The sequence below is a fragment of the Phasianus colchicus genome, chromosome 12, assembly GCF_987193195.1.
Source record: "Phasianus colchicus chromosome 12, bPhaCol1.hap1.1, whole genome shotgun sequence".
In the NCBI taxonomy this organism is placed as follows: Eukaryota; Metazoa; Chordata; class Aves; order Galliformes; family Phasianidae; genus Phasianus; species Phasianus colchicus.
Genome location: NC_143447.1, coordinates 6,958,326 through 6,970,367, shown reverse-complemented (window position 1 = coordinate 6,970,367; position 12,042 = coordinate 6,958,326). Strand labels below are relative to the sequence as shown.

Genomic DNA, 12,042 nt, shown 5'->3' with positions numbered 1-12,042 from the left:
CTGAGCTTGTTGACGTAGACATGCTCATCAAAAAGCCACTCAAACTCACCAGAGCACTGATGACAAACCCATGTCACAAAATGACTTTTCTGCCTTTTAAGAAAGGTAAAACAGATCCTGGCTTACTTGAATTCCTGACCAGAAAAGCCCCAGAACTATTTGTCTAGCCACTTGCTCATAATCCAGGGTTGCAGAATAACACACACAAGGTTTAATAGAAATGTTTGAACCATACAAGAAGTGATTGCTTTAAAAAAACTGAAAATTACTAAAATAACGTCCTTTGTGCAGTCTCTCAGGCATTGTTAGAAGGCAAAATGCTGCTGACTGCAAATGACGGGCCTGATATCGATCTCCTTTACGAATCAGAGCTATAAGCTCCTTGACACGTAAACAACCAGTATGATTTATTTTAGTACACAGGAGTGAAAACTTCCCAACAAGTTACTGAGAGCACACAAAGTGCCAAGTATATCTAGGATGACTGGATGCAAAGGACATCACCCTCAAGGACTCTTGATAACATTTTTATACATTCTAAGCCTTAAATTTACATTTTCTTTTATGCATTAGATGATATTAACAGCTGAATATAACCTAATTGTAGCATACTGCATTTTAATTAACATTATACAAATGTAAAATTAAATAAATAATTAAAGAATAATTACTATTCATCAGGAACATTTACTATTCTACTTCATTTGTTATCTAAGAAGTATAAAAAATGAATAGCTACAGAGTCTTGCAGGGTAGAAATACCATAATCACTGTTCTAATACTTCCTTCCTGCCAGATTCAGATGACAAGCACTAAAGAAAACCTAAAGATATCTAAACTGAATTAATATCCAGACCTCCATCAGTGACAATGAAGTCAGAATCCAGCCTATCAGTTGGCAGAAGTTATTTTTCAGTCAAACAAAAAATTCACAACAAAAAGACCATGTAGACATACAGGTCTGCTCTTTCAGTCAGTACATCCTATAAACTGGTTTGGAAGAGAAACACAGCCACAAAAGAATGATTTTAATTCCCCACTAAATACCTACTTACCATTGCTCAGAATGTCTGAGAGTCATTTTTACTGCAATGACTTATATTTAAGTAGTTCAGATTATTTACTGCTATGTGATTTCTTAAGAGCAGAGTTGTATTCTGTGCCTGGATACACAGCACAGCCAGGCTACTCAATTACTTAAATATGAGCACATCAAAACCTGTTTGTTGCCTACAGTGATACACAGTGCTCTCCCCATCACTGACAGATGTGCAGCACTGAAATGATAATACCAGACCTAAACTGTAAGTCACCTTTCTAGCAGGTAGGTGTGGTGCACAGATATCTAACGTAGGACAGTCAGTAAATAATTCTGATACATACTGAGACATCACTGCCGTGGTTTTAAGTTAACAACACAGTGATGGGAAATACACCGTTGGTTAGACCCAGCTCCTTAGACAACTAAGTACATTAAAAACACTCTTTGACTTAGTGGGAACACCAGGAGGTAATTATTTCTCTTTTGCTTTTATTCAGAAAATGGTATATACCTGTGTATATGGAACCCCTCAAGGAATGACTTTGCAGAAAAATGTAGCACAGGGAAGAAGCACAGTCTGTAATTACTCCATAGATACCTCTCCAAGTGAGAAAGCACACAATGTTTACATTTGAGTATTTTCAAGATGATGTAGCACATAAAGTCGAATAGGAAGAGACAGTAAAATCTGTTAAAAACAGCTAAGACCGGTTGTGATGAAAGATTTCCCTGAAAGGGCTTATTATCAGTATGTCAGTGATTCCCAGCACAGGTAAGTCACTTGTTCATGTACACAGCCTTTCAACGGCACATTCAGAACTGGACTTCTTTCAAGTGAAGCCACTGTCTCATCTCATTTATATTATACTCAGATTCCAGTGAGGAGACATTGTGAGTATAGACAAAACGTGGCTGTCAGCATATTTAGTCTTCCTGGCAGTCATGAAATCCCCTGATGATGAGAAGAGATGGCTTTGTTACTTCTCTGGACATTTTCAATGTATTTCAGTGAGCTGAGCTTTAAATGTACTTTTTTTGAGCGCTGGAGTAACTAACATGCAAAAGACTGACAAGAGGAATCCAAAAGAACATGCAAAAGACTGACATGGGGAATATGAAGTGTTTATTTTAAGTGACAAAAGCAAACAAACAAATAAAAAAATCAGCACACAGTTCTGAGCACTGTAACCTGTCCTATAATCCACTTAGAAATGGAGCATGCTTTTGGCACACGTTGTAGTCAGAACAGTAGTGGAGCAGATATAATGACACCCAATTGAAACAAAGATTTTGCTTCTGTTGTGGTAGTTACAGTAGATTTATGATTAGGAAGCACTATTCACTTTTTGGTTTGCATTAATCGTCTTCTATGCCAGCTTTAGTGCTTCAGCCAGGGTTATAATTGGTGACTGCGTTTCTGCAGCTACAGTTGGAACTGCAGCCCATTCACAGCTGTGCAGAGCATTATTAGTGCAGTGGCTGAAGCATGCCCTTCCTTTGTGCTGCTTCTCTCCGTGCTCCTCAGCACGCTGGGGAAGCCACCTGCATCAGTGCTACTCTGCTCTCTCTTGTTTGAAGCTGCCCACACCTCCACTGAAAACTCCTTACAAGCTTTTCAAAAACAATCTGACTGAATATATTTTCACAAGCTTAATTTGCATATAATTTGCACTCAGTTTCTCTCCCATTCTCAATCTCTATTACCTCAAATAACTGAAAGATGCCTACATAGTTCTATTAATTGCCAAGTACACAAGATGTTTTGAACTGCTGCTATAAATAGGTTCTTTCACACTGGGAAAACAAAATGCTTTCCTAAGGCTTTTTGTTTGATTGGCACATTTTTCTTTTACAGGAAACCCTATATTTGAAACAAAGTCTGGACAAGCAGATTTAGCACAGGACTGTTCAAAGTTGTCTTCCTTCCCAGGAACATAAGGGCTCTCTGGCTGTGCACTCCTCCAAATGGAACAGGAGGGCTGGCAGATCCACACATGTGATTTGCCCTACAGCAAACCTGCTTCTGGCCACCCACAATCAAACCAGTTGGATTCAGTGTCGCATCAGCAAGACAGATTCCCAAATGCTGGTGAACCTTCCCTATCTCAGGAGAAAGGCTGAAAACTCCCAGTAAATAGCCAAGTCACAAGAAAAAGCTGGTATTTAGACACGAGACATCATTCATAATAATATACTATTATGGCCATAGCTTACACAAGAAGTATATAATTATTCAGAAAGGAAATGTGGTCTACTGCGGACATATAGTCTAGAAAGAATAATTCCATGGTGTGAGAAAATGCATGACACAAATATGTAGACTGCTCCAAAAGTAATGCCCCTTATTTCCGTGGAAACTGAAACCAATGCAAAGAACACAAAGGCTCACCTAAAAACACCTTTTTAAACACAGTCACCACCACTAGCTATGCATTTTTATCAGCCATGAATAAGAGCCTGCATGCCACTCTCATATCAATCAGCACCAGTAGCAGTGCCCCACTATCACTGTCACCACCATCGAAACAGTCCACCCACTGCCTCACTGTGCTCACATTCACTGCCTGGTCCCCATAAATATCCAGCAAGTGTCAATGACTGCCAATGAGTGCCATTTTTTTTTTTTACACATACAGGAATTTAATTACACCTCTTTGCTTCCTGACAGCATTCTGTCAGACCGCCTCTCTGCTGTCATCTGTCGCATGACAACAAATGTAATTTTGACAACAAAATGGAGTATTGGTGAGAAGGTTCAACCTCTACTGCCATATCACCAATCTGATCATCTGATCTCATAGGCCAACATAATAAAATGGGAGGTATTACTATCAGAGCAGCCCTTGTATTACACTCCATAGTGTATATTCTATGCTAGCGTATAGAATGATAAGAAAAAAACCTCAAATTCAATAAGTGTAATTCACTGGCACCTATGCAGTCAGTTCTATTTGTTCCTGTTGCTGATGTTTTTACTAAAATTGCAATGCATTTGAAGGTCCCCTCCCCCCCCCCCAAAAAAAAAAAAAAAAACAGCATTCAAAAGTGTTCTAAAGTGACTCAATTAAGATGTTTCTAGAAAAAGTTACGTCATAACATCTAGTCTTACAAAACTGTATTTCAGAGAGCAAATTCTTAATGTGATTGTCTGGTTATTTAAAACAAATAGCCTGAAAATGTACAGAAAAACCTAATCTGTAATCAAGATTCAAATTGGATATTAAAATACATTATTCACCTTAACTCAAAATAACAGATTTATTTAATTTACTTGGCCTGGCATTACCAGCAATTGCTGTATTTGTCTGGGAAATCACCCACCACCATAGGGCAGCTTTATGTTTAATGACTGAGCAAAGCATCAAACAGAGATAATAGCAATAAATACACAAGTAATAAATAAACACCAGGTCTTAGCACGTGATGGGTGTCCAAAAGGTCATCATCATCCTACAAATAGGAGTCAGGGATGGCCATGACTACTTTTTTACTATTTTTCCCAATTGATCTCTCTAGCCAGTAAAGGCACGTTTATCTTGCTCTCTACAGAGAACTTTTCAGTGATTTGCATGAAGAGGCATAGAGGTAAAGAATCCACTTACCTTTAGGAAGCCCCAGGCAGGCAGGGATCTCCAGAGAGATGCCTTTGTCTCCACTGCCAACCCTTAAATGAGGTCTGGGCAGGGATGGATCCAGGCTCCACCCCTTCTGGTCTCTCAGGTGCATTGAATTGCAGGTTGGCTCTGCCTTCCCACTAGGTGCTCACTGTTTTAAGCCCTGACTTAACATTTCCACTTCACATGGTTTTTGTAAGTCTCTACAGATTTAACAGGAATCCAGAGAACTCAATAGCTGTTTCTAAGATTCTTATGAGAACTTCTTCCCAGTACCCATTTAATATCTCAGCAAAACAGAGAATGGCTCAACCACTGCTGTTACACTGGTGAAAAAAATTGATCTCTGCTTTCAGGGACCTCACAGCAACATTTATTTTTAACAGAAATCATGTGCTTAAGAGTATCTGCACTCTCTGCTGGAACACATTACTGTCACACAAGCATATCCTGCTTTTCTTTGTTATAGTCATCACTGCAAAACATGAGATTTACAATAACATTTTTTCCAGATATATTTCTAATGGAAATCTCTAAATTGATCTTAAAATAAAATAAAATATTCTTAAGTGCTGAACCCTAACTAATAAACATCATAAATGAAGCTAAATGTTATTTTTGAACACTTACCATCTAGCATGGAAAGGCACTGGACTGCTTACAGAAGATTAATAAAGTTATTATTGGTTTATGTGAATTGACTGTAGTGAGGTCGTGAATAAGCACAACCATATACTGGCCATTACAGAATAGTAAGTATATCTTCATAAAAACAGAAGGAAAAGCCTTACACTCACCTCTCACTGGGCTGCAACACAGATTCTTATGTTCCCTAAGAAGCAGCCCATGCTACAGTGTAAGGACATGTCCTGAGAAGAGTTTGCATCTTCATGAGCTCAGGTGACCTGAATCAACATGAAAAAAAAAGCTCAAGGTTAGATTTATATGTGCCAAATAGCCACAGCTGAAGAAATCTGTGTGTAGCAAACATGTTTGGACTTAGATGTACTTCAGTTAGAGAATTCTTGAAAATGCATATTTTAAAAGTAAAGACAATCTTTTTTTTTTTTTTAATCACACACTAAAGCTACATTTTTATTTAAGTGGCATAATGTCAGAATAATTATTTTCTTCTGATTTAATTGGTAGTTTCTGGAGCATTCAAACAGACACTACAGATCCTTTTCTGCAGTTATGTTAATACGTCCAAAGAAAAAACTTAACAGGAAAAGCCGGATGTATTTTGAGTATTAAATATAATCAGTTCTCTAAGGGGAAATAAGAAGCACATTGGTATACAGTTTCAGAAGTGTAGGCTAATACATATTATAGTTAGCATGTGAGTTTAGTTATTTATGTACAATAAGTGTTCTCAGAAATTATATTTCAAGACTGAGGATTCATTTAAACACCACCAGAATGAATGATTCATGTCAAATAGAAGTACCTGTGACACAATGGAAAGAGCTGGTCTTTAGTTGTCACAGTGATGAGGAATATGGAAATTTGAGTTTGCACCCTTGAAATATAATTTAAGCACTGATATTACAAAGTTTAACACAAGCTAGCAACAGATGACTATCAAAATGTATGCAAAGTATATATATGCAACATATTATAAATACACATTGTATAATAAATATACTTTCTGAAACATGGCAGTATTGAGAACATCAATACAGTACAAAGATCATAGCCTTCTGGTGTTTGTAGAGTTCATTCTAAGTAAAGAAAATGACAGCAGATGATCCAGGAAGCAAACTCAAGGTTTCTCTTTGTAAGATTTGATGAATTAATCCTTGAAAACTGTGATATTATGTTACACCAGTGATTCAACCATATTTTCTTTACATGCTCAAGGCTGATGACTAATTTTAAATGTTGGTTTTTTTTATAGCACATTACACAACATTCAATGGGACAACAGCACACAACAGCACAGATGGATTTGAAATCACACAGCTGTAACCAGAAGAGATGCTCCTGTGCAAATATTACAGCATCAACACTGAAATTTACAACATTGGAAATACAGTGGGTTTTCTCTACAAATTACACAGTATCCACCATGCAGACTGTAGTTTTGGAGACCTTTTTGTATGCAGTAATAATTCTGAGATTTCCCTTTTCTTTCCATTTTATTTTTTTATTAAATGTTGAATTGAATTTTTAGATGAAGATATAGTTTAGCTAATTTTACTATTATACAAGAAGGAAAGGGTTTGTAGGTTCAACTCCCTGCAATCCAATTAAATCTATAGTCACATATTCTGGGGACTCAAATTAGTAAATTTTACCACAGGAAGTTTATTCCAAGATCTTAGAATCATGTTTTCCATTTTACATGAACAAATACAACAGCGTAGTACTGAGGCTGTAACCATAGGTTGAGTGCAAATCACAACAAACTAGATGTGCAAACAAGCAAGTAGGGTCCTTGCAAGGTTTGGCAAGCTTATTCGATTTGGATGAGCTAGAAGACCACTATTCTTGAAATCCAAGCAGGTTTTTTCCTCTACAAATAAGACACAAAGAAATTGATAAAAAACGAAACATTTATGAAAGCATTACTATAACTAATAATTAGCATTCCTGTCAAAAGTAGATCTCTCATTGATTTCAGCAATAGACAGATCACATCTTTTGAGAGGAAACTTATGTGAAGTAGAGGACAAGACTACTAATCCATTTTACAAAATATTTTAAAAAGTTAATGCCTTATTTCACCCTCTCAGGAATATCAGCAATGTTATGAATGGAGAAATAACTTCAATTTCTATCTACATTTCAAGGTGGAAGGTACTTATATAGCCCTCCTGCAAATATGTTTTAAACAAACTCCATATCTATGTTAATGAGACTACAAAGAAAACTGTACTGTTAAATACTTTACCCGCACAGTTTATTGCTGCTCTATCAGGCTGCTAATGGTCTGAGTGACCTTGAAGCATATTAACACTCACCAGAACAGCATCGAGCCAGTCTCTGTTGATATAAATATTTTGCCTTTGCTAAACACTGTTCCCTGTTGTTATTCAGAGCTTTTGTTATCAGATCCTAAAGCATCAGTGCTCCTTATTGAGATAAACAAAGCTATTAGCACAACCTAGTATCACTGCATTTACTCCTCTGATTAATGTGTATCACTAACACCTCTCTTCAGAAATGAATTTCATAATAACCAAAGCAGCTTCCTAAAAATCTTGCACTCTAGTTTCATATTCCAGTATTTCTGAATGCAGCTACTTCAGATTATAGTAAAGATGACAAAGATGTTGGCTGGGTACTGGTACCAAACTCTTGTTACAATATACAAGCCAATGTCAAGATTCTTTAACAATCGTAGTTGAAGAAGTTAACAGAGATGAGAACTATCCAGAAAGCAAGTAAGAAAAACCAGTAATCTTTGTTTGATGGCATCTGTACTAAAACATATTTATTCTGTTTGGATTTTTTATTATTTTTTAAGTCTGCTGAAATGAAATGTCTTACAATACTGACTGCATGCTAACCATGGTAGTTCACTCTGAACCAGTGCGTCTTGTGTCCATGAAAAGCAGTGCAATCTTCCAACATATTTATGACCCACAACAGGGATGCTCCTTCACCATCCTTTTCACATTCTTAGCATGACCAAGTCAGAATGTTCAAGTAGAGTAGAGAAACATTTAAGATCCAGACTTCCCTTATGACACTCTGAAAGGGCCCACACCTCCTATACTTTAGAAAGGGAAGTGAATATCTACTTTCATAAAATACTTTGTTTATTGATACAGAGAGGATAATTCCTGGAGCCCTATATACACCTAGGATGAGCAACAAAGAAGTACATGCAGAAAACTCTACAGATAGCAGGGTTATCTCCAACAGAAAATCAAGACTGACATGCTTTAGTTCAGCTGAATCTTGAAAGCTTCTAAGGACAGACATCCCATGATTTTACTGAAAATATTTTCTATTAAAATATCTAATCTGAATATCCCCAAACCATGGCCTGCGGCCGCTGTTCTCATGACACCACCTGGTACCACTAAGAAGAGTTTGCTCCTGTAATTTTTGTCTTTATTGTAGCTGGAAGCATCTACTAGATAGCCTTTCGGTCTTTTCTAAGCTGACTAAACAGAGCCCTCAGTTTCTTCTCAGAAAGTCTATTTCAACATCTGACCACCTTTCTTGATTCCTCCTGCATTTTTCCAGCTACTTCACATCTCTCAGTTGGAAGAGGCAGGATGGGGGACCTAAGTAGTTACAGTACTCTAGATGTAACTTCACAAGGATTGAGCAGAAAGGGATAATGCCTTCCTCTGATCCACTGATGATCTCATTTTATTTTATTTGACTTGGATGACAGGGTTCTGAGTTTTTTTCCTATGCTTTTCTGACACCAAACTGTCAGTCAATCAAAGACTCGTGGAAGTATGAATATTCAACATTCTCTTGAGCATCGTAGATTGAACCTGCAGTGTCAGTAGAACATACTTGTCACCTCCATGAAGTAATTTGCAGGTCTCATTGCAGCCTGAAGTGCTAACCTAGACAAGTAAGTACTGATGGGTTCTAAAGAGGAAGGAGACGAAGGACAAAGAATGAGCACAGGTTCACATTAGGTTATGGGAACTACGCATACCTGCAACTCTGACCTTCAATAGGTCAAAAAGTTTTGCGAAGAAAAAATAGATGGTGAATACTTTTGAAATATGCTTGTGAGAAATCAGTGTTGTGAAAATAAACCAAATCATTTCAAGCTTAATGTAGGAGAACACAGAACTTGATGAAGTACCTAATGTTTGTAATGAAAGCATGCCTCTCCATGCTACAGGCTGAATCAACTTTTAACACTTGAATTCAAAGGGTCTATTCCTGTAAAATGACTACACAGACTTATAGTGTGTATACAAAAATAATTAAGAAGTTTAAACAACGTAATTGGAACAACTCCGAGCAATACAGGATCCAAAACCGAATCTGCATATTTAGAAATACAACCTGTGCCACACAGATTCTATTAGCATATTAGTGACCATTACCCCCTCAGTGCTGTCTGTACATTCAAAGGCTCAAAAGAGCAATGCTTATAGAGTACAGTGGTACAAAGATTCATCCTTCTTCTTCTTAATTCAAAATACAGTAAATGGGAAATTGTCACATTACATACTGCCTTTGTATTATCAGGTACAAGAAATAACTGAAAAATTATTATTTAAGAGCCGTGTAAGTTATATAAGGAAAAATATCCACACTTCTAAAATTCAGAAGTAGTTCTGTATTTTCACAGTCAGATGACCAGCTATGTCTAAGAGAGAGTTTGCAAGCCTTCCACACAGTGCGCTTATGCTTGTACTAATAAATAGATCCAAGACAAGTAGATATGGTGAAGCCTAAGCAAACACACCTTAAGTCTTAAGGAAAATGTGCTAAAATGTATTAAATGATAAAAGGACAAGGCTGTCACCAGCTGATTAATTGGAAGGAGCAAGGAGAAGCAGCAGCACAGTTTCAGTCTTACCAAGATGAATGAGCAGGATTTGCCTGTTTCAGCAAAGCCATATTGATGTGACCAAGTAAAATCAATGAAACAGTGAGCACAAACTAGCTGTCCTTGTCAGAAGAAGAAAATCACCTACCAGTTACAATGAAGTAATTTAAATCAAATACATCAAAACCACCTCATTCAACATACATACCCTTATCATTCATTAGTGCTAGTCAGTGGGGATTTACAGAAAAATTACTCTTTCCTCCAGTGCTGTCACAGAGCACAGTAACCCACACTGAACTTATTAACATATATTAATTTATTATTTTCTTAACCATAAAGAAATTCAGAAAGGTAGGGATTTTGAAACAAGATACACTGGAGAAAACAGCCTATTTAGAGCAAGAAAATACTTAGAATCATGGAATCACAGAATTGCTCAGGTTGGAAAAGACTTTAAAGATCATCCAGGAAATGTGTTCAAGAAAAAACGTTATCTAGAAGAGAAATCATCATTTTTTTCCAGTGTATCTCCAGAAAGTGCTGTAGAAAACATACCTTAAAGTAGTATTAACTAATTTTTTTAAACTAATTTGCCTGCCGTGCAAGAACAGTTAGTAAGGAAGAGATCTGACACTGCATTCTGATACTGGCTGACAGAACCGCCTGTGGCAGTAGGGCTGGAACTTGGTGATCCTTGAGGTCCCTTCCAACACTACTGACACCACTGCTCCCTTCCAAAAGAGAAGGAGGTAAGATCACTTCTTTCAGAAATGTTGATTTCATTTATAAATAGCAAAAATACAGGTAATTGTTCTGACTTTAATAATCCATGGAAGTAAAAAGCATTTGGACAATTAGGACTACAGCTAAAAGAAGTTTAGTTGAGTCATGTTCTATCCACAGAATTGCAGTACACTCACTTGGGTACAACAGTACTTCTTCTGTGGAACAATTAGTTTTAAAACAAATCACACCATTTTTTGCATTCCATTTTTTTGCACCAAAAGGAGTAAGTTAATAGCAAAAAAGGTATCACTATAACAGACTGATTTTCCATAAACTTCTTTCCCTTCCTCTCCTTACCTTAGGCAGGGTCCTTTGGGCAACAAATTTTCTCCTAGTGATGGGAACACATTCATTTCCCATGCAGGAGGGCATTATTTATTCCCTAGAACACTGAAAAACAGAATCTTTTTTCTTTCTTTCTTTGTTTACTTGAAGCTGCAATAAATGCTATCATTAGCAAATCTGCCTTGGACAGTGTGAAGGGTGAGCTACCAATCAAACCACTGATGCATTCAGGCTCAAGAGTATTTCTGTTAGCTCAGCAGTGAAGATTCCCATGAGAGCAAGAACGACTTGGTATTGGGAAAAAATGTCTCGAGAGGACCAGCTACTGAAGAATGTAAAGGCTCGTGATTTACTTGTACGTAAATAGAAGAATAACAGGACCACTGCATACCAAAAAAACAAGCATGCCAGGAGATGGTACTTCCTGACATGAACTTCATTCCCATAGTGCAAACTAATCTGTCTTAAATCCTCAAGAATGCTCGTTTAGAAGCATCATCGTTACTGCTTTATTGTAACTGCTGCTCAGGCTGCAAAACAGATGAATTCTACCTTTTTTTTTTTTTTTCTCCATAAGTTTTACTATATGTTCTTGTATAAAAGACCCAGACAGATTTTTAGGCTGCAACTATGAAAACTCTCTATGCCTATTTTTACTTTTCTTCTACCCTTCTTTGTAATTTTTTTGCCATCTTCCAATCCATAAAGTTTTAAAAGAATTCCTATTCTCATGAGCTTCATTCAGCAAATTACCAGCAGTAAAAATGTCAGCTGCCAATACAGACAATTCTTCTGTTGTAAAGAAAATCGCCACCTAATAGCATATGAATGTTTAG

The 12,042-nt window shown here is 37.0% G+C and overlaps 1 long non-coding RNA gene across 6 annotated transcripts in view; it reads right to left on the bottom strand.

Moving 5' to 3' along the window:
• LOC116244643 (uncharacterized) overlaps positions 1-12,042 on the bottom strand; it is a 126,607-nt gene that overhangs the window by 88,912 nt on the left and 25,653 nt on the right. For all 6 annotated transcript variants that reach the window (XR_016470333.1, XR_016470336.1, XR_016470335.1 and 3 more), the window contains exon 2: positions 5,454-5,561. This is a non-coding gene — a long non-coding RNA (uncharacterized LOC116244643). The remainder of the gene's footprint in view (positions 1-5,453; positions 5,562-12,042) is intronic.